Source organism: Chrysochloris asiatica, unplaced genomic scaffold (genome assembly GCF_000296735.1).
Source record: "Chrysochloris asiatica unplaced genomic scaffold, ChrAsi1.0 scaffold00006, whole genome shotgun sequence".
NCBI lineage: Eukaryota > Metazoa > Chordata > Mammalia > Afrosoricida > Chrysochloridae > Chrysochloris > Chrysochloris asiatica.
In genome coordinates, this window is record NW_006408524.1 from 16,783,799 (window position 1) to 16,806,326 (window position 22,528).

At 39.4% G+C, this 22,528-nt stretch overlaps 1 protein-coding gene and 1 pseudogene across 1 annotated transcript in view; one reads left to right on the forward strand and one right to left on the reverse strand.

Moving 5' to 3' along the window:
* The window catches only part of BMPER (BMP binding endothelial regulator), a 410,362-nt gene that overhangs the window by 264,481 nt on the left and 123,353 nt on the right, over window positions 1–22,528 (reverse strand). The gene's annotated exons all lie outside the window — the stretch shown is intronic.
* LOC102835366 lies at window positions 17,288–21,344 on the forward strand (annotated as a pseudogene).

The following is a 22,528-nucleotide window of genomic DNA, read 5'->3' on the forward strand; positions in this document are numbered from 1 at the left end:
GCCCTTAAGTCCGGCTCGAAGGTGGGATTTCCATCCTTGGATGTCACCTCAGTCAAGAGGCGGAAGTGCAGCAGGGCTACAGGGTTGTAATGAGACGCTTTGGGCTGCGCTTGTGGGTCTCTAAGTTGGTCGACCCCGCCTCAAAGCCAAGATCCAACAGCTAGGCCAGGAAGGCGCCCTCATGTCCGGGGTAAGTAGGACAGCCTGGTCGGCCCCTTCAGTCTCTTCCCGCTAGGCAGTGTCCCCCCATCGACCTGGTCTCCAGAGACCTCTCACCCCGCCGCTCCGTGGTCTGGGTTTCATTTAACACCTCCACCAGGTCTGCGCAGTAAAACAGGGGAGTAGTTAATATCAATATCTCAATCCAGGAACAGAGGACCCTAGAACCATCAAGAGGGAGGAGCATGGGATCCTAACCAGTAAACGCAGTGACAGCAAGAGACGGAAGCAGAAAGAGGGCATAGAGAGACAGCAGCTGAGGACTCTAGACCCATAGAAAGAGAAAGGCTGTTGCTGGTGGGCAAGAGGCTGACTTGCAAAATGTGCCCTTTGGTTGTTTAAGCAATTATATATTCTTGCATGTTTTTGTGTACATTAAAATAAAAAAAAAGAGGGAATAGAGGCAAATACTGTTAACTGATGTTGCATGGAGGGGATTGTAACCATGGCAATGAAACAAAATACGATTGGTTGAGTGCAAAACTGATTTTCTACAAAGTAAACTATCACTTAATTCATAATAAAAGCTTTTAAAAAAATAAATATGTAACCTATAAATCTCTCTTATCACTGTAGCTAGAACGTCAAGTTTAGTTTCTTCTTATTTAGCTTCTTCTCACCCTAGGCATGTTGGAGGTACTCAAGATACCATAGTATTTCAGAGAAACTTTAAACTTAAGAGTCAAAACCCATTTCTCTATTTCATGTTTCTATAGAATTACGGCTGTATCCTAAATACAATGATAATCAAGAGTTTTTACATCTTGATTATTATTCATAATGATATAAACTATTCAAATGACTTTTATTGTTTATGAAATGGAGAACTATTTCTTGACTAAAATCAAAATATAATGAAATACCCAGGCAAGTTATGCTGAATTCCTCTAACTCTAATATAATCGCTATAGCAAATAAAACCTGTAAAACTACTTCACACATGAAACTATGAATTACACACTATGCATTTGTCAAAATTCACAGATATGCATGCCAAAGAGTACAAATTCTACTGGGTAGAACTTTAAAAAATGAAAACTCACATAGTAAAATTTTAAATGGAGGGGTGCTCTATTATCATTAGAAGTAAAATCATTATATTAACTGGTGTTTAGAGTCTGATGAATAATTTGCTTCCTGAGAAAATCAAGGCCTTTTCTAAAATTGGTAAGTCTAGGCTTGCAGAACTGGAAGGCAGCTAACAGGCAATCTAATACAATGACCTTATTGGACTTATGAGGAAACTGAATCTCAAAGAGCTAAGTGGGAAAACCCCAGGTCATGTAATTGACAGAGTCACACAAACTAGCAAAAACAGGCTAAGAATCCAGGTCTCCTCACTCTAATACCAGTCACCTGTTCCCCACAGGAATCTCTCCTAATAGATATTGAACATATCTACAGACTCTAAATCCATCCAGAGCAATAAGGTAGCAAAAACAAAGCTTTCAAAAATATCAAAAACTTATTAAAACTGTTGCTACTTCTTTGGTCAAATGAGAGAAGTTTGGGATGGCCATCCATCTTGGTCATCAGCACAATTCTGCTTCAATATATGAACATTTCTGTGTTGGATAAAAGTCCTCTCACAGCCTGATGTTTTTCTGGCGTGTGTTCTGTTCTTTCAGTTAACGGGCTGAATTATTAAAGACAGCTGTGTCCATTGTTTATGAATATTATGGATGCTGAAAACCTAATAACAAAACCAAAAATTCTCAAGAGTCCCCTCCCTCTCCTTTTCTTGAACTTGAAACTGAAAAGAAACACATTTCTCACCAATGTCAAACCCAGCCACTCCTGCCATCTACCAATCACATCCATAAACTGAGATTGATGAGGGACAAAGAACCTCAGAGCCAACACAGCCCTACCATGACATATTTGCAAGCAGATAAAAAACTTGTTTTGTCAAATTAAAGAATGGAAAAAAAAAAAAAAGTAAGATATGTATTAACGTGAATAATGTGGGGAGAGTAATTTCTTTTGTATTTATTTTTAAGTTAAAGAAGTAACTTTACTGAGTTTTAGTTCTTAAAAAGTGGCCAAAGAATACTCCTTCATGAGGAGTAACTGCTTTTACTGATAATTTATTACATCACACATTTGCTCAGATATCTAATCAGACCAAAAATGAAATATGTACCTCATCCCCCACACCTCCATCCCCAACTAAAGATGATATCATAGATAAACAAGTTTTCCTATTATTCATTAATAATATCAGGGTGGTTTTTTTTTCTTTTGTTTAATTGTAGCATTATTCAGGAGTTTAAAAAGTCCTCATACAGATTTATCATTTCATATCTAGAACAAAATATTATTAATCATGATCACATTGTCTCATTCTATCATGTGTGTCATAGAGGTCAGAAGAGAAAGACTGAAGAATTAAATAGTGCATAAAATGATATTATCAATATGTTTGATACTGGATATAACCCAGACTGTTTGCACATTTCATGGTGCTTCTTACACAGAAGGTTTTCCCAGATCCCGGAAGCCTGTTCCCTTTCCAAATAGCAAAGTCTGCTCAGTATTTCAAGCTAGCTCTTGTAAACCATGGCTAGAGACCTGAGGTGGGCTTAGAAGAGATGATTCACTGCTTATGACTCTGTGTAGGCCCGGTAAAGGGCTTTAGAAGAGAATGTTGGATGTGAGCACAGCACATATTCTTCTTCTTGTGTGTTTGCTGTTCTTGTATTCCTCAAATCTGGGGAGGAACGCTGCTCCCTGCAATCCAAACACATTGCTGCTTATACACCAAACAAGTGGTACCATTTAAAATTCCACTCAAAGGGAATAGTGGTAATTGAAGCCATTCAAGGGACCACAAAAGCACTGCTACCCTCCAAACGGAGCATTTGAATGACATTTAAAAGGTGCCAAAATGTGTAATCAATTCATTCAAAAAATATTTCCTGAATATCTAGTATGTACAAAACTCTGGAATGATTATTCTAGGCGAGACCAAAATGGCAATGAAAATGAATTATATTACTTTATTAATACCAGGCTATCATGCAAAGCTACTGATGAGAATGGAAGAGAGGCAACTAAAAAAGCTAGAAATGAAAATAAGAGAAGTTGTTGGGAAAGGAGAATGAACAGAAAAACAAAGGAAGAGGAGGGGAGCCACAAAGCAGAAACAAGAATAGGATAAAAGAGCATCAGGCCTGTTGGTAACTGCCGGCACTGCTGTTGTTGTTGTTAGGTGCCTGCTAGTCAACTCAGACTCATAGAGACCCCATGCACAGCGCAAGAAACCCTGCCTGGTCCGGTGCCATCCTCAGAATTGTTGCTATGTTCGAACCCAAGGCTGTAGTCACTGTGTCTGTCAGCCCTTTGGGGATTTCCTTTTCTTCTCTGACTCACCACCAGTACTAATGACTCTCAACTCAACTCAGACTCAAAGGCATCCCTGATGCGTCAGAGCAGAACCATGTGCTTCACTGAGTTTTCAGTGGCGGACTTTTCAGAAGTATATGTTGTTGTTGTTCTGAAGTGTCGTCGAGTTGGTTCTGACCCATAGCAACCCTGTATAGGGTTTCTGAGGAGTGGCTGATGAGCTTGAACTGCCGACCTGGCAGTTCAAACGGCTTTGCAGTCTTGCGCGTTTACCCACAGTGCCACACCTCAAAAGTATATAGCCACGCCTTTATTCTAAGTTACCTAGGAGTGAACTGAAGCCTACAAGCTGCTGAGCTTGTTAAACGTTTGAATCACCCAGGGATTCCAGACCTTTTTTTTTTAAAAAAAAAAAAAAAAAAAGCTCATTGCTATGAAGTTAACGCTACACGGGAACAGACAGCCTCATCTTTCTCATCTTTCTTTTGTGGAACAGGTAGTGGGTTTGAACCATCAACTATTTGGATAACAGCCCAATGCTTAATCCACCATGACACCAGGACTCATCCAGACCTATGTTGTTGTTGTTGGGTGCTGTTGAGTTGGTTCCAACTCTAATGACCCTGAATAGGGTTTCTGAGAAGTGCCTGGTGGGTTTGAACCAACAATCTTGCAGTCAGCAGTCCAGTGATTATCCTACAGCACCACACCAGGACTCTTCCAAACCTATGTCACTGTTGTTGTTGTTGTTGTTATGTGCTGTGGAATTGGTTCCAACTCACAGAGACCCTGTATAGGGTTTCCAAGGAACAGTGTCCTATAGGCATCAATTTAAAACAAAAACAAAAAAGTTCTGGGAGTAATAATAGGGAAAAGGAACTTTAAAAAGTTTGGAAATCTTCTAATGCACTTGTTGTTGTTGTTGTTAAGTGCTGTTGAATCACTTCCAACTTATAATGACCCTGTATAGGGTTCCTAAGGAGTAGCTGGTGAGTTTGAACCTCTAACCTTGTGGTTCAGATTGACTTGTGGTCCAGTGCTTTAGCCCACAGCACCACACCAGGACTCCTCTAATGCACTATAACACTAACATTTAATTCTATTTTGTCAATATATTGGGTGGGAGGAAAAAAAAAGAAGACATTCATTAATGAAAGTACAAAAGTTATTATAAATCATTTTTTATACTTTCAATAATGAATGTCTCCTTTCTTTTCCTCCCACCCAATATGTTGTGGATTTGATTGTGTCTCCACAAAGAAATGCTTTGTAAATCTTAACTCTTACACTTGTGGATTAGGAGCCCTGATGGTGCTGTAGGATAAGCATAGGACTACTAACCGCAAGCTCCTTGGACACCATATACAGGGTGACTATGAGTTGGAACCATCTTGATGGCACTTACCAAAAACAGCAAACGGTGCAAAAATCTACTTCTACTTGTTAAACCTACCACTTGTGGCATTTCTGTTATAGCAGAACCAGGAAACCAGGAAACCAGGAAACCTTAGAACAGGCTATATGTTCACCCTTGGTAGACAGGGTGTAGAAAGGATGCTACATTAAAGAAATCTGAGTTCAGTCCCACCTGTGCAATCCTCTGCTGTAACTTCTTCACATGGCTACCCTGAAGTCTCCTCACTAGATCTTAAATTCCTTTAAACTGAATTGTTGTTGTTAGGGCCATCAAGTCCGTTCTCATAACAATCCTGTATAGAGTTTCCAAGAAGCAGCTGGTGAGTTTGAACCACTGATCTTGCAGTTAGCAGTCCAGTGCTTCTCCTACAACGCCAAACCAGGACTATTGGATCGCCGTGGTTGTGAAGTGTCATCAAGTTGGTTTCACTCATAGTGACCCTGTACAGGATCTCCAAGGAGCAGCTGATGGGTTTGAACTGCCAGTCTTTCAGTTAGCAGTCCAGTGCTTATCCTACAGCACCACACCAGGACTATGAGATGAGTTTTCTCTAAAGATTTATCATTTAAAGAAAAAGGTGAGTTGATACTTAGCTTATTATCTTCAAGAATGAAACCAAGACCTCCATAGAAAGGTAGAAAGTTTTAGAGCATGTGACTAATTTTCAAGGACATGGATGATTAAATCAAATGGCACAAGACTAAGACTGATCATTTTAGTCAAACACAACACTGTTTTCTCTGAGCGCTCTGTGTTTGAGGTACATTGTTCACAGAAAGCTTGAAATCTAAACCACAGAATGAGGTCCTAGGAGAGGTAAGAAGGAGAGTGGGCAAGAGTGGGAAGGGAAGGTCAGGATTGAAAAATCCGTGAGGGACGCATCGCAGCCAACAGAGACAAAGAGAAGGTGAGGTGAAGACACAAAAAGAGCTCCAAGGCTGCTGAGTCAGGGAGAAAGGAATCGGCATTCTAGAAACTCAAATGAATGACTTCATTGTAATATGGAAGCAGGTACAGGAGACCACTCTCATAATGAAGGAGCTAAGACAGAGTTGTTGTTAAGTGCCATCGAGTCGGTCCCAACCCATGGCAACTCTATATAGGGTTCCGAGGAACCACTGATGGGTTTGAACCGCCGACCTTGTGGTTCAAACTGACCTTGTGATCCCGCGCATTATCCTGCAGCACCACACCAAGACTCCTAAGATGGAGTATGAGGAGCTTAAATAAAGAAAAGTCTTGAATAATTAACTTTGGGAGCTGACAATGCTGACTCACTTTTCTCTTCGTTAATATATTTGGATCAAGATTTGAGGGCTGTTGTGGATTGAACTTCCCAGGACAATATATACCCTGCCTCCTATGCCAGTGGATAGGATCCTGTTTGGGAAAAAAAGGGTTTGTTATGTTAATAAGGCTGTACCAGTACCAGGTGAGTCATAAACCTAGTCACTGATGAATTATAACAAGAACAGAATGCGCCGCGTAGAATGTACACACAGGGGGAGAGGACAGCAGATAAACAGAGACAGATGCTGCATCTACAAGGATTGTTGGCCCTGGTGTAGCTCTGGAGGCTAAGTACTGGACTGCTAACTGCAAGGTGGGCAGTACAAACCCACCAACCACTCTCAGAAACCCTACACACGGTCGCTATGATTTGGAATCTCACACAACAACGACAAGGCTAGAAGATGAGGAACCATGGTGGCTCAGCCCCTGGCTGCTAACCAAAGGTCAGCAGTTTTGAAACAGACAAGATTTCTTTCTAGAGCCACACACTGAATTCAGAATTATAGCTTCCTGAACTTGGAGAAAAGGAGCCCTGACCAGTGGTTCAAACCCACCAGTAGCTCTGAAGGAGAAAGATGAGACTGTGTGCTCCCGCAAAGATTTACAGTCTTGGAAACTCACAGAAACAGTGCTACTCTATATATTGATCCAACAGGTCACTAGTCACGGTGACTCAGAATCAACTCAATGGCCGTGAGATTTTTGGGTTGAAACTGTGAGAAAATACATTTCTGCTGCTTAAAACCACCCACATGTAGAATTCTGTAACAGAAGTGCTAGAAAATTAACATAAAGAGAAGATTTCATACAGAAAAGATTTCATAACTTAAAGAGAAAAGATGGATGAGATTTCAGTAAACTTTGCCATTATCGACCACCTGGATGTGTGCTCAGAACATTATCATTTCACACCCAAGTGCAGGATTTGGCAGGGCATGGGAGGGGAGGGGAAATAAGGAGGACATCAGAGTCAGTAGACTCCAAGAGTGACCGTGCAAGTCTCTCCCACCCTCCTGAAGGTGAAGATGTCAAGGCTGTGGACATTTGCTGAGCCACTGGAGCACAGATGCCTCTAAACTCAGACCACATAATATGTACACTAAGGTCAACCTGCACACAAGGCAGATTTCTCAGTGTCTTCAAAAACACAGAGAAAATTATATATCGTCCTGGTGTGGTACTGTGGGTTAATGTGCTGGATTACAACGTCGATTTGAACTTCAAGGTCGGCTGTTCAAGCTCACCAGCCACTGCTTGGAAACCCTATACAGAGACGCTTGGCTTGGAACCGAACCGATTCATCGGCAGTTAACAACAATATATATAAAACTTCAGTCACCCAATAAAAAAATCAGAAGGGTAAGCACACACATACAATTCTCAGAAGAAACACAAATGACTAATAAATATATGAAAACATTCAGTTACAGAAGCCAAATAAATGCCAATAAAACCATTCCCAAGTGGAAAACTATTTGTAAGTATACACAATGCTGGTACAGGTACTGGAAGATACACACGTATACATTGCTGACTAGAATAAAATGAAGACATCACTTATATAACACACATACTCTCTCTTTAAATTGTATGTATCCTTGGCCCATTAATTATGCTCCTAAGAATTTAACCTAAGAGAATAACCAAAGAAACAAAGGCTAATTTTCAAAGATGTTTGTTACATTATTTATAATAGTGTAAAACTAAAATCTATTTCAATTGCTATTAAAAGAAAAAATAATTAAATGGATTATGACATACTCATGGACTATGAGAACACAATGGCTCCATAGAATAAACACTGGACATAGGATAACCCCGAGATGCTGAACAAAGTGCTGGCCCAGTTGAGGGTTGCCAGCCAGTGGCATTTCAAGGATGTGCTGGGGCTGGAGGAGGAGGCACTGGGCTCTGTACCCACAAGGTCAGTGGTTCGAGCCCACCAGTCTCTCCAGAAGCTTTTGGTCTGGCAAAAATTGTTGTTGTTGTTGTTAGGCGCCATCGAGTCAGTACCGACTCATAGTGACCCTATGTACAATAGAACGAAACACTGGCTGATCTTGGGCAAAAGTGACAGCCTCGGATCATTTTATGAGTTACAGTACTTAACAACAACAACAACAACAACAACAACAACAACAACTCATGGAATATTATGCAACCATTAAAATCATTTTTAAAAAACTTTTTGCTATCACAGGGCTATGTTCACACTATAACATACATGAAAATAATCAGGATACAAACGCGCACACCCAATGTAATCCTTTTTAGTCATATTAATATAAAGGTATGCAAGAAACAGTTTGGAAGATAAATCAAATTATATTAATAATTATTAACTTTGAGTTGTAGAATTGTTTTTATTTTACAATATAACTGGGTTTTTACAATTATAAGTTAGAAATATAGACTCTATATTTAGCATTCAAAAATAGTTGTAGGATGCTTTGATTTGGTGTTTATTTTTAATAAATATACACTCAATTCAACAGATAAAGATTGCATAATGAGAAAACATGATGTTTCCCTTATCTTTGAAAGTTCAGTGCCTACAATAGATTGTAACATGTGACGAGGCTTCAAAATGTTCCTGGTAATTTTCCAATTGTCCACAAACTTCTTAAAACCCTCTCCAATAGCCCACCCATTGCCATCCAATTGGCTCCAACTCCTAATGGTCCTATAGAGTTTTTCTGAAACTGTAAATCTTTACAGTTACTCAGTAACTGTTAAATTAGTAAATGATTCACTGGCTGTAGAAATGGGTGAAGGATGGAAAGATTGAAGGAGGATTGCATAGAGAGTTGGAAAAGTCTTCAGAGTTTAGTAAAATCAGTATTTTTCCTAGGATTTTTAGGAGATTAAAAGAGTTCATTAAATAACATAAATAACAGAGAATAAAAGGAAAAGGAAAAGGAAAGAAATCAAACAAATGGCCTTTGCAAGAATACAATGAGATAAGATTTAATAGCTGAAATTACTTTTCTACCAACTCTCAATATTATTTCATTCAATTCATATATACATCTGCTACTTAGACAACAGAGTCCTGGTGTGGTGCTGTGAGCTAATGCATCAGACTTCAAAGTCATTTGAACTGCAAGATTGGTGGTTCAAGCTCACCAGCTGCTCCTTGGAAACCCTATACAGAGTCGCTATGGGTCAGAATCGACTCAACAGCACTTAACAACAAAAACAACTTAGACAGCAAGAACAAACCCACTGGTCAGAAGCAATTATACAATTTCCCCTTTATTCTACCAGGAGGATGAACACATTCTCAGAACCATTGAAATTCATTTATGAGAACCCAGCTCCTCTATGAAACGTCCACAGTTACCCAAAATTGATGCTCAGCACCACCCGTGATTACCCCAAGGGATAGATGGGCCCCATCAGACCAGCATTTATTTCTATCCATCTTTGGAAACAAAGGTAATGAGAGTGGCCCTCTCCCAATAACTATCACATTTTCTTTGTGTATTCATCATTTCTTGGCGAGGAGACACTTTATAGATCATAGTGTCTTCATTCTCCAACTGATGTGAGGGTAACAGATACATGTTCTCCATCCTTTCTGGCATCGTAGTTACATACACTTAGGTTGAACGCCCAAGGCTCAAATCTGGAATGAGTTTAAACTTGCTTAGACTTGTGAACCTCAGAGAGAAGCAGTGTAATTCACTTTTTTACTGTGTTAATATCTCTAGCACCAGATTTTGGGTTCTTTGAAGCTGCTCACATCACCATTATTTCTACCTTGAAACGCCTGGCTATTCCTCATTCCATAGATTCAACCAGCATTCCCAGTTTCAAATATCGACAATCAATCATACATAACATCTCAAAATTGCACTGGTTTTGGAAAGGGAAACAGAAGGGGGGAAAATGACATGTGGCTTTATCATAATCAGGAAATTCAGGGTTTCAGGTCTTATTAGCTATTTGACCTCAGGCAAATTACTTTTTGGAATCTCACTTCCTTCATCAAAAACGGGGATCCTGCTTCTGAAGTTGCAGGACAATTTTGAAAATTAGCATTAGAATATGATACTATATGTACCTGGCATGAAGGGTAGATTCAGTAATAGTAGCTATGATTATCAATAATTCCTCTATAAATAAATCGCTTGCTGATTTCTTTTCAAAATGTGTGTTTTCATATAAAAGTTCAAATATCATATATCAGTTAAATTAGTAAATCAAAAAAGAAATGACCTTTCCAACTATTTTCCCTGTTGGCCTCATTATTAAAGTGGTGGCTCCCTGTGTAGAAAAATAACTTTACAGGATGCTTCAGCTGTAAATTATATGAAGAAATAATCATAAGAAACGTTAGAAGCCACTAAAAATAAAGACATACATGGGAATTAACATTCAGATTTGGCCTGAAAACACATGAAACATAGCTGAGATAAAATATAAAACATAGAACATTAATTCCCAACTTTTTTCAATATCAAAAATAGTTTAGCCTTCTGCTGGTTTCAGGTTGGAGTCCTAGGGTTGAAGTGGTTAAGCTCTCAGCTACTAATTGAACAGTCTGTGGTTCGAACTTACCAGCTGCTCCTCAGGAGAAATATGTAGCCACCTGCTTTTATAAAGATTTACAGTCTTGAGACCCTCTAGTTTCCAAGTTCTACTTTGTCCTCTAGGTTCACTAAGAGTTGAAATCAACTAGACAGCAAGTGTGTTGGTTGTTTTCAGTAACTTGCTGAAAGTACTCAACTAGGCTAAGAAACTCTTTAAGACATGTTCAAAACCCTTCCCATATTGTTTCCACCAATTCTAAACTATTATATCATGTCCAACGTTGAAAGGCCCACTATAAACTGTTATTGTTAAAAACAAAAACTACCCACTAACCACTGCCATTGAGTTGATTCCAATTCATAGCAACCCCTACGAAGAGTTTCTGAGATTGTAAATCTTTGTGGGAGTGTCTGGTGGGTTTGAACTGCCAATCTTACTGCTAGCAACCCAAAACCTACCTCACAGTGCCTCCAGAACTCCTTGTCATTGCAACTGTTGTCACTGCTAAGTGCTATCTAGTCGATTCTAGTGACCCATAGTGACCCTGTATAGGGTTTCCAAGGAAAAGGTGGCGAGCTTGAACCACCAACCTTGCAGTTCAAATGGCTTTGCAGTCTGATGCATTAACCCACAGTGCCACACCAAGACTTAGTTGCCATCAAATCAGCTTATGTCAACTTTATATACAACAGAATAAAACACTATCTGATCCTGGGACCCCTGTTATTCTAGGGGGCTCCTCTTCCTGAGTGGTGGCATTGTTGTTAAGTGCTGTCAAGTCAGGTCTGTATAGGATTTTCACAATACTCTATTGTGATTCATAAGGTTTACATTAGTTACTTTTCAGAAATAGACTCTATATAAGATTCTGAGACTGTAAATCTTTATGGGAGCAGACAGCCTCATCTTTCTCCTAAGGAGTGGTTGGTGGGTTTGAACTAATGAACCCAATAAGAAGAACGCACAGGATTTTCGATAGTTGAAACTTGTGAGTAGGTTTACTCTATCACATGGGGTCGCTATGAGTTGGAATCAATTGGAAGGCACCCAACAGCAAAACCACCACGGCAATCAATAAACTCAGCTTTGCCTTATAAACAGCTCGTTTGGATGATATTTTAAAGACTTCACATAAAAATAATTGTGTGTTTACGGATTTGGTCTAAAGAAGAAGTTAGTAAAATAGATGTTCCCATAGAAAGCTTAATTGGGTATCATTCACTCAGATTCACTCTAAAGTAAAACTTCCAGATTCAGAACTTCATGGTCCAACCAAACTCAAGCAGAATACCCTTCTCTTTTCTGAGTTCAAACTGGAGGTCCTTCCTTAGCTACGAAGTACTATTCAATCCTTAAAGAAAAGACTCTTTTGTCATAGTAGAGTTCAATACTAAGACCTGTTTGTCCTCATATGGTACACCCACAATGCAAAATGGAACATTGCAATAATTGCACCGATATTTCAGACTATTTTTGAAAACTACTCCGAGGGTTTTTGGCCCACGCTACTCAGATAAACTGCCCACATTGATCTAATTCACTTGATAATTGCTCAATTCTCCAATTTATTGCCCAGATGTAGCCAAATTTCTCCCCATGGACAGGGAAGATATAACGACAGCTCTAACTAAAATGTGCCAAATTACACACATTACCACAAGTAAGGCAGAGGCAACGTGAAAGTCTTCACACACTGAGACCCTGTGTCAGAGGAGGGACAGGGCAGTTGGGAATACAAATACACAATTTGGACTGGTGTAGCATTCTGTAACCACGGAAATAAGATATCTCGCTTCTTCCCATTTCAGGCAAGTGCACTCTGAAGGAAGAGATATTGAGAGAGGGGAGAGGTCAGACCCGACTCCCCCATACTTCAGAATAAGGCCCACTGTCAGGATGGAGGGTTATGCTCTTTATGAAAGTCTCTGCCAACACAAGTGGTTCTGGTCATTGGCAAGTGTTTCCTGTTGCCACATTTTCCTGCTACTGTAAGTTGTGAGCATCTCTGAGGCTTAGAAAACATTTTTCAAGCAAGCCATCCCCAAGGAAGTCATAACACATTCCGTATAAAGCAATTTATAATAAGTGCTACAGCAGTTGAACATAAATAAATCCCTCTTCCTTTCTGAGCCCATTCTGAGTACATTGTTCCAGTCCCTGATGAATCAGTAAAGACTCAGTGTGCAGTGGGGGAAGGAAAAGGTTCAGGGAAAGGCAGTGGGAAGAGAAACAAAACTCAAGAGTCAGTAGTATTCATGTGTTCATGAATTATTTTGAATGATATACCACGCCCTGAAGATACAAAATTGTAAAGGTTCTTACCCTCATGGAGTTAACAAACTCATCAGAAATAAAAATATCGAATTATAAGACTTTTTTAACATAAAGCATGGAGTGCTATTGTTTTTGTTAGTTATAATCCAGTTGGCCCCAGACTCATGGCAACCCCACGAACAAGTGAACAACATACTGCCTGCTTCTGCACCATCCCTAAGATTACATGCAGATGAGACATTGTGATGCATAAGGCTCTCATTGGTTGAGTTTCTGAACTTAATCACCAGGCTTTTCTCTCTAGCCCATCTTAGTCTGAAACCTGTTCAACACAAGTCTCCACTGGTAGACTACTGGTAAAGGCACTTGCAATGCATTAGAAAGGGTTTCAACAACAGGATTTGATCTGGTCTTGGGAGTCAACACAAACTTCCCAGCAGAAGGAATGGTTGAGGCTTTAAAGTGCAAAATGAGTAAGTGCTAATTAGGAATGGGGTGATGATGAGAAGAAAGAGAAATAGGAGAAATAGAAGTCTATCTAAATGCCCTGGGATGTTAGATCAGTGCTTATCAAACTTTATTTGGCAAACAAATCTTCTGAGGATCCTGTTAAACTGCAGATTCCAGTTCAGTGGGCCTGGGGTGGGGCCCCTAAGAGTTGGCTTGTCTAACAAGCATTCAGAAAAGGCCACACTTTGTGTCTTGAGGTCCAGAAGATCTACCAAAATGGCAGAGCAGTCAGAGCAGAGGGACCAAGTCAGAGAGGGACAGCTAAGGAGGCCAGGGAGGTCTGTAGGGGCTAGGTCATAAGGAATTCATTCTAAGAGAACTAGGAAACCATGAAGATCTCCATTTTCTTTGTTCTTTCCAAACAACCTTCCTTGGCGTTTCATTTTCCCTGGGAGACAGCACATTGCAATATCTAAAGAGTAAGTGAGAGTAAAGGTGTTTATGGACTTCAGGGCTTCTAAGAGCCAATAAAGCTCAGCTCCTTCATCTCAGACAGCCCATTAACAATCCATGTTTATTGGTAAAAATCCTCTGAACTTAATACCCCTTTGTCAGCAAAAGTAATTGATCTTGGCCAGCTAATTTGGCTGGTTTTACAGACTGAGGACTTGCCACTCTTTTAAGAGCATCCTACTTAGCTAGGCTCCCTTCAGTAAGCAGTTTCCAAAAACACTGAGCCCATTGTGTTCTTACAATAGTTGGAGGGAAAAAAAGAATACAAACATCTCTCAATGGCACTTTGGTTTGAACTTACAATTCTGAAGATGTACGGTTTTACAAAAATGACTATGCCATGGAGAGATGGAGTGACTGGGGGCTCTGGACCCAAGAGGGAGAGGGGTTGTATGCGGATGACCAAGGGGCAGGCTTGCCAGGTGTACCCTTTAGTTGTTTGATGATGCATGGAGAGTATTGTAATCATGGCAATGAAACGATATACGATAGGATGAATATAAATGTAATGTTCTCCCATGTAAACTATCACATTATTCACAATAAAAACTTAACATCAACAACAACAACAAAATAACTGTGCCAACCTTCTGGTCCCTTGAGTGAAGGTGACATACAGAGCTGTTTGGGTTTACTTATGGTTTAAGCTTGATTAAAAACTCAAGCTTAAAGCAAAGGGAAGCAAGCATGTGCTCTAACCTATCTATGTACACTATTTTTTATAAACTAATCTTTGCTTCAGTCTTAGGAAAGAATCATGTTCTTTGCACTTTAAAATGAATGTAGGACTTACTCAAGCTGACTATACCCCAGACTGAACACATTCTAATGTGACTCAGGCAACAATATGAAACAGCTAAAGGAATTCAAGTTCTCACTCCGTTGATTAGTATCGGGGTTCTGGAGAATCAATTCCGTCGGCTTTCTTATTTATATCAGGGGTAAAATGGGATGATACTGTTTAACAAGTGACAGCAAGGCCAGCGTTTTATAAGTCATGACGATATTCACACCTAAAAATGAGAGACACTCTGTTTCCTGAATGAATAAAACTGAGAGGTTATAAAATCCTCTCCAGATTATCTTTAAACTCTAGCATGTTCTCAGTTGTCTGGAATGCCATATAGACTATACCAACTAAATTCAAGGATATAAAATCATGTGTAAGGCATTTGTTTCATTAGCTAAGGAATTCATTCTCAACCAGATGATTGAATGCCATTCAATCACTGTCTATCTTGTGGGTGGCTTTTCTGTCGCCACATCAGAAAAGCATCCATACACAGATGTTCACAAGTTTGGAGAGTAGAACCAAAAGGGTTAGACTTAAAACACAAGCCACGTGACATATTCAATATTCACTTCAGCTTGGGGGACATCCAGAGGAACCAGCAACTCAAGGTCGATCATGGGCTCTAAGAAGAGGTGTCTCAAACAATCTCCCCCCCTTGGGTGTATTCACAGTGATCTAGTGACCATGAGATATCAAACAATAGTTTATCATTTTCCCAAATAAGAATTGGCTAGCCAACTTTGAAGAATCGAATTGGTAAAGTTTGGGAGAAAAGATATCTGTCTACTTCAATGTATTACATCAGAACGGAGTCCTGGTGTGGCACTATGGGGTAAAGCACTGGACAGCAAGGTCAGTTTGAATCACAAGGTAGTTAGTTCAAATTCACTAGCTTCTCCTAGGAAATCCTGTACAGGGTCACTATGTGTTTGAACTTGACGGCACTTAACAACAACAATTACATCAGAGGACGGCAATTGTCATTTCAACATTTTTCACAAGTATAAATCAATGACATAAATTATACTTCCCATATATTATAGCCATCACCATTATCCATTTCCAAAACTTTTACATCACCCCTAACAAAAGCTCAGTGCCCATATTAAGCAATAATTCCCTCGTTTCTTCTTTCTCCTCCCCTGGTAACTACTAATTTTTTTTAAAAAATCAATTAATAGTGAATTGTATATTGAAATGTGAAAGTTAAATAATAACTTTAGAAGAAAATATATCCATGGACTTAATGCAGAGAAAGATTCCATAAATCAGACCAAAAGTGCACCAATCAAAAGGAAAATTTTGACAAACAGGACATCACACTTAAGCATGTATTATCGCAAAATACTATTAATATGAAAATACTGTTGGGTATTTAATGATTTAAAGAAACTATGACTCATTTTTTTATGTCACAAAAAGGATATTGTTATAAATATTTTTTAAAGTGCCTTTATGTTTTAGAGATGAATATAAAAGTATTTAAAGATGAAATAAGTGATGTTTTGGAAAGAAAGAAAAAAGGAAAGTGATATGGAAGAAGAAAGCCAACATTGAGCATCTCTCCATGCTGGCACTGAAAACAGAAAGGTGGACAAATGAAAGCAAGCTGCCTTCCTTCTCCAAGGGAGCACAAAGTCTAACAAGGAATAGGAAAATCAACCAATAACCATAATACTGTGGAGCAAATGATCACCTGTGACTACGTGGATGTGTGTGTGCGCCTGTGTGTGGAAACAGGGAGGGAAAGATGGCAGGTATGAAGGGAGCAACACTGGCAATACAAATGAGAAAACAGTTGCTTCTGCCTGAGGAAACTGGGAGGTTGGAGGGTGGTAGAAGAGGTGCTTATAATTAACTTGGAAAGGTCAGATACTCCCCAAATGAACAAGGAGAAAAAGGTATTCCAGTCACAGGTAACAGCATGAACAAAAGAGTAAAGGCATCAAAGAGCAGGATGGTTTGGGAAAATGCAAATGGTCTAGTGTTCCAAGAGTGTATGTATATATGTGTGTGCATGTGTGTACGTACATGTATGTGTGCACAAATACAAATACATTTGCATACATAGGCACAGATATAAATGCATATGTGTGGATTATAGATATATACAGGTAAAGGTAAATGAGTGGGCTTCGAAAAGTTCTTGGAAAATTTGTATTAAAAGATAATGCAACCCAGAAATTAATTGGAACTTAATCCAACAGCATTTTAGGAGGTTGTGGAACAATATACATTTGTCTGGGGATATTCATCAGCTACATGCTCAAATTTATGATATAAGTAATTCTCAAAGTGAACACTGAGTGGCTACTAATTTACTACCCCTGCTAGAGAGTAAGATCCCCTAAGAACTTGATTGAACCTCAGCATAGTGATCCTGCTTGGTCACCTTAGAGCAGGTGGTGGGCCGGCAACGTCTGGCGCATGGGGTCCCCAGCCGATCTCCTCCCTCCCTGCCTTCCTCGGATGGCGGCTGTTTATGCTGGACGTGTGGCCAGAGACAGGTAAGGATCACGTGGAACCTCAGCTACTTAAGACAGAGCCATTGCCATGTTGCAATGAGTCTCAATGACTGGTAAGACTGAGGAATTCGCACTGACCACCTAAGACAGGCAGCGTCCCTTAAACAATCAATAAATAAGGAGGATTCAGATGCAGACAGTGCAGACCCAGTCAGGAGGCCAAGCCCCTGTGGGCCCAAGCGTTGTTGACCGTCCAAACCATAGGCTCTGAGGATCAGACTCTAGCTACCTAGTAGACATAGCAAACTGTCCCTCATCTGATTATTCAGTAATGCTTGTTAGTAATCTCATACATGAGCCCTGGATATCCACAGACAAATGTAAAAACCTTCCCTAAAAGCCGAGACTGTAAATTCCAAAAAGGCAAGTGCCCCCCCATCCAAAAAAAAAAAGCTAAAGAGGATAGAGAGAAACACTGTAAACTGATGATATATGGAGGGAATAATAATCAATGTAATGAAACAAGCTATATGAATGGTTGAATGTGAAGCTGATGATGTGCCCTGTAAACTTTCACTCAATCCAAAATAAAAACATTTAATTAAGAAAAAAAAAAAAAAGATAATGCAATTTTTCCACCAACTTTTTGAAGGCCCCTCAAACATAACAAGTACATGCATGCTATACGTGATTCTGTTCCCATCCAACCCACACCCTCAACCCTACTCCTAGACAGTACACCGCCAGACTTCCAAGCCAACCACTGGGTTTTTCCTGAGTGGCAAGCTGGAAATACAACAGAATGATCGCCTCCTGAGTGGGGTCCTTAATAAATGACATGGCAGAAATAGCTAATCTTTCTCACCTCTCTGGGTGGGAAATGCGGAGATCTAGATTTTACAATGGCTTCTAGAATTTACCAGCTACCTCAGTGACATATCCTCAGCTAGCCGTCTCCCCTCCCTTGTCTTACCTCCACACCCTTCTTCCAGAAATCCCTTCATCTTGTTGTTGCTAGGTGTCGAGTCAGTTCTGACTCTTAACGACTTTATGAGCAATACAACAAACACGGCCCTATCCTGTCATCCTCACAATCCTTATTAAGCTTGAGCACACTGCTGTTGCCACTGTGCCAGTCCATCTCATTGGGGGTCTTTCACTTTTTCACCAAACATGATGTCCTTCTACAGGGACTAGGCCTCCTGATAACATGTCTGAAGTATGAGAGATAAAGTCTTGCCATTCTGGCTTCTAAGGACCATGCTGACTGTACTTCTTCCAACACAGATTTGTTTGTTCTTCTAGCAGTCCGTGGTTCTTTTAATAGTCTTCTCCAACAACATAACTCAAATGCATCAATTCTTCTACGGTCTTCCTTATTCATCATCCAACTTTCACATGCATATAAAACTATTAAAAATATCATGGCTTGGGTCAGGGGCACCTTAGCCCTCAAACTGACATCTTTGTTCTTGAACACTTTAAAGAGGTCTTGTGCAGCAGATTTGTCTAATGAAATACATTGTTTGATTTCTTGATTGCTGCTTCCATGAGTGTTGATGGTTAATATGAGTAAAATGAAGTCTTTGACAGCTTCAATCTTTTCTTCATTATCATGATGTTATTTAGTGGTCAAGTGGTGAGGATTTTGTTTCTTTACATTGAGGTGCAATCCATACTGAAGGCTGGGATCGTTGATCTTCATCAGTAAGTATTTTAAGTCTTCTTCACTTTCAAAAAGCAGGGTTTTACCATCTGCATATTGGAGGTTGTTAAAGAGTCTTCCTCTAATCCTGATGTCACATCCAACATATAAACCAGTTTCTTGGATTATTTGCTCAATGTACAGATTGAATAGGCGTCTTAGTGTGGTGCTGTAGGAATAAAGCACTGGACCTCAAGGTCAGTTTGAACAACAAGGCTGGTGGTTCAAACACATCAGTCACTCCTCAGAAACCCCACACAAGGTCGCCATGAGTCAGAACCAACTCAATGGCACTTGAGGACAACAACAACAGACTGAATCAGTATGATAAAAGAAAATGTTCTTCATGAGCACAATTAAGTGTTCTGGAACATTCATTCTCCACAATGTTGTCTATAGCTTGTCATGATCAATACCGTCTAAAGCCTTTACATAGTCAATAAGGACAAGTAAACATCTTTCTGTCATTCTCTACTTTCAGCAAAGACACATCTGAAGTCAGCAATGATATCCCTCATTCCACGATTTTGTCTGAATCTGGCTTGAACCTCTGGCAGATCCCTGTCAATGTACTGTTGCAGCCATTTTTGAATTATCTTTAGCAAAATTTTACTTGCATGGGATATTAACAACATTGTCCAATGATTTACACATTTCGTGTGATGTCTGTTGGGTCACTTCTCTTTGGAATGGACACAAATATGAATCTCTTCCAATCAATTGGCCAGGTAGCTGTCTTTCAAATGTCTTGGCATAGATGACTGAGTGCCTTCAATGCTGCATCAGTTTGCTGAAAGATTTCAATTCGTATTCCATCAATTCCCAGAGTCTTGTTCTTTGCCAATGCCTTCAGTGCACCTTGGACTTCTTCCTTCAGCACCATTGGCTCTTAATCATATGCTATCTCTTGAATGTCAACCTTGTTTTTGCTTTTTTTTTTCATTTTGGTATAGTGACTCTCTGTCTTCTCTTGATACTTTCTGCATTATTTAACATTTTGCTCATAAGATCCTTCAATACTGCAGGTCGAGGCTTGAAACTTTTCGTCAGTTCTTCCAACTTGAGAAATGCTGAGCATGTAAAGTACTTAAACTCAGATACTCATATTTGTTTCAGGGTCTTCTAGGGGGATTCAAACTTAGATATACAAGTATATTGTGGTAAATCTCCCCTGTATTGCTGTTGTTGTTAGGGGATGTCAAGTTGGTTCTGATTCATAATAAATGTGTAGAGGGTTCTGAGGAGCAACTGGTATGTTTTCATTGCTAACCTTGTGGCTAACAGTCCAGTGTTTATCCCACAGTGGCACACCAGGACTCTTATGTAAGTATGTATATATTATATTTGTAATTATGTATATACAAAGCGGTTCAAGAAGTTCATGGAAAACTTCCATTGTGGTGCATGTCTGGGCTGTTTGGTCGCCATGGAGGCAGTCTTGACGGAGGAGCTTGATGATGAGGAGCAACTGTTGAGAAGGCATCACAAAGAGAAGAAGGAGTTACAAGCTAAAATTCAGGGTTTGAAGAGTGCTATTCCCAAGAATGACAAAAAGAGGAGGAAGCAACTCATAGAAGATGTTGCTAAGTTGGAAGCAGTAATGGAGCAGAAGCAGAAAGAGGAGCTGGAGCAGTCGAAGCTGACAAATAAGGAAAATAAAATAGATTCTGTTGCTGTTAACATTTCAAACATGGTTCTTGAGAATCAGCAGCCTCGGTTAACAAAAGCACAAAAGAGACGGGAAAAAAAGCTGCATTGGAAAAGGAGCGGGAAGAAAGAATAGCTGAAGCTGAAATTGAGAACTTATCTGGAGACAGACACATAGAGTCTCAGAAACTTGCTGAAATATTGGCCTCCAGGCAGTTGGAAATTAAACAGATTCCATCTGATGGCCACTGCATGTATAGAGCCCTAAAAGATCAGCTGAAGGAACGGGATTGCCCTCTGACTGTGGCTGTCTTAAGAAGTCAAACTGCTGAATATATGCAAAGCCATGTGGAAGACTTCCTGCCATTTTTAACAAACCCTAATACAGGAGATCTGTATACGCTAGAAGATTTTAGAAAGTACTGTGATGATGTTGTAAACACAGCTGCATGGGGAGGTCAGCTTGAGCTAAGAGCACTGTCTCACGTTTTACAAACCGCGGTAGAAGTAATACAGGCAGATTCTCCTCCTATTATAGTTGGTGAAGAATACCCAAAAAACCCATTAATGCTTGTATACATGAGACATGCATATGGGTTAGGAGAACATTACAATTCTGTTACACAGTTGATAAAAACTACTGAAAATTGCAGCTATTTTATAAAATGTTGCTTAATTATGTTTTAGTGCAGTGTGATGATCTGAGTATTCATATCAAGTGCTGGAATGTTCTAAATGTTACTGAAAAACACAGCTACCTTAAATGAGTTTTTTGGCAAAGCTATTAACAAGTTTTTCAGAAATGTGTCAGAGATATACTGATAATCTCTTTCATAATATTTTAAAAACTGTTAAATTCATTGTGGATAACATCACTTACAGACAACGATGGTTCCCTACTCATATCAAAGTTTATATCAAGACTTTGAACAGTCTGTTCTGTATTGGAATGCATTTAATTTATTTTCCATGTTATTAAAGACTTTCAGTAACCATTTCAATGTAATTTTTTCCAGAAGAAGTGAATTGACTCAGTCTCTTATTCATTGCAATAATGTGAGTAGGGTGATAGCAACTTTCATTGTAGCTTATAAATGAATTGGGTTACCGTAACCTTGGTATTGCCATGAAGCATTTTATTTAACCCCACCAAGGTACAGCTTAAGAAGCTTGTGTTAATCATTGAGAATATTTAAAGATTTATTCAAATGAGATAAATTTAAAGATAAGCAGATGTTCTTCAGATTTAAATCTCTAAAAAGTTAGATACTAGCTTTTTATTTGTAATTTTAAAGAACAAAACTCCAACAGATTACTGTGTCTTTATTCTTTCTTATTTCTTAAACTTCAGACTGGAGTTACTATGATTGTCTCTTAATTAGCTTCTTGACTTGTCAGGTGCTGGCAAGGCAGTTCTGACTCATCGTGACCCTGTGTAGGCTTTGCAGGGAGCGGCTCGTGAGTTTGAACCGTCGCCCTTGAGATTCAAATGACCTTGCAGTCCAGTGCTTACCTACAGTGTCAGATCAGGACTCCTACACATTTTAATGTTCTCTATGGTTTTCTATCACTACTTGCTGGCTTTTCTACTAAGACAATTTGTGGCTTCTCTCCTTCTCTACTTTGTTCATGGTGAAGGAGTAGCATTGTTAAAGGGGCTAATGTCAGTCACATTCACCTAGAATTCTTCTTTTCAGTTTGTCTTACAAGCTCTTATTCTTTTGCCTTTTTCTGTAGAATTAGAAGAACACTTTTGTTATTTTATTAGGCTTATATTTAATTTAAATATTTGAGAATTTCTATGTTGCATATATGCACAAAGTTGAAAGCCACTGTCTGGGAGTCAAGATTTATATAGTAAACTCCATATG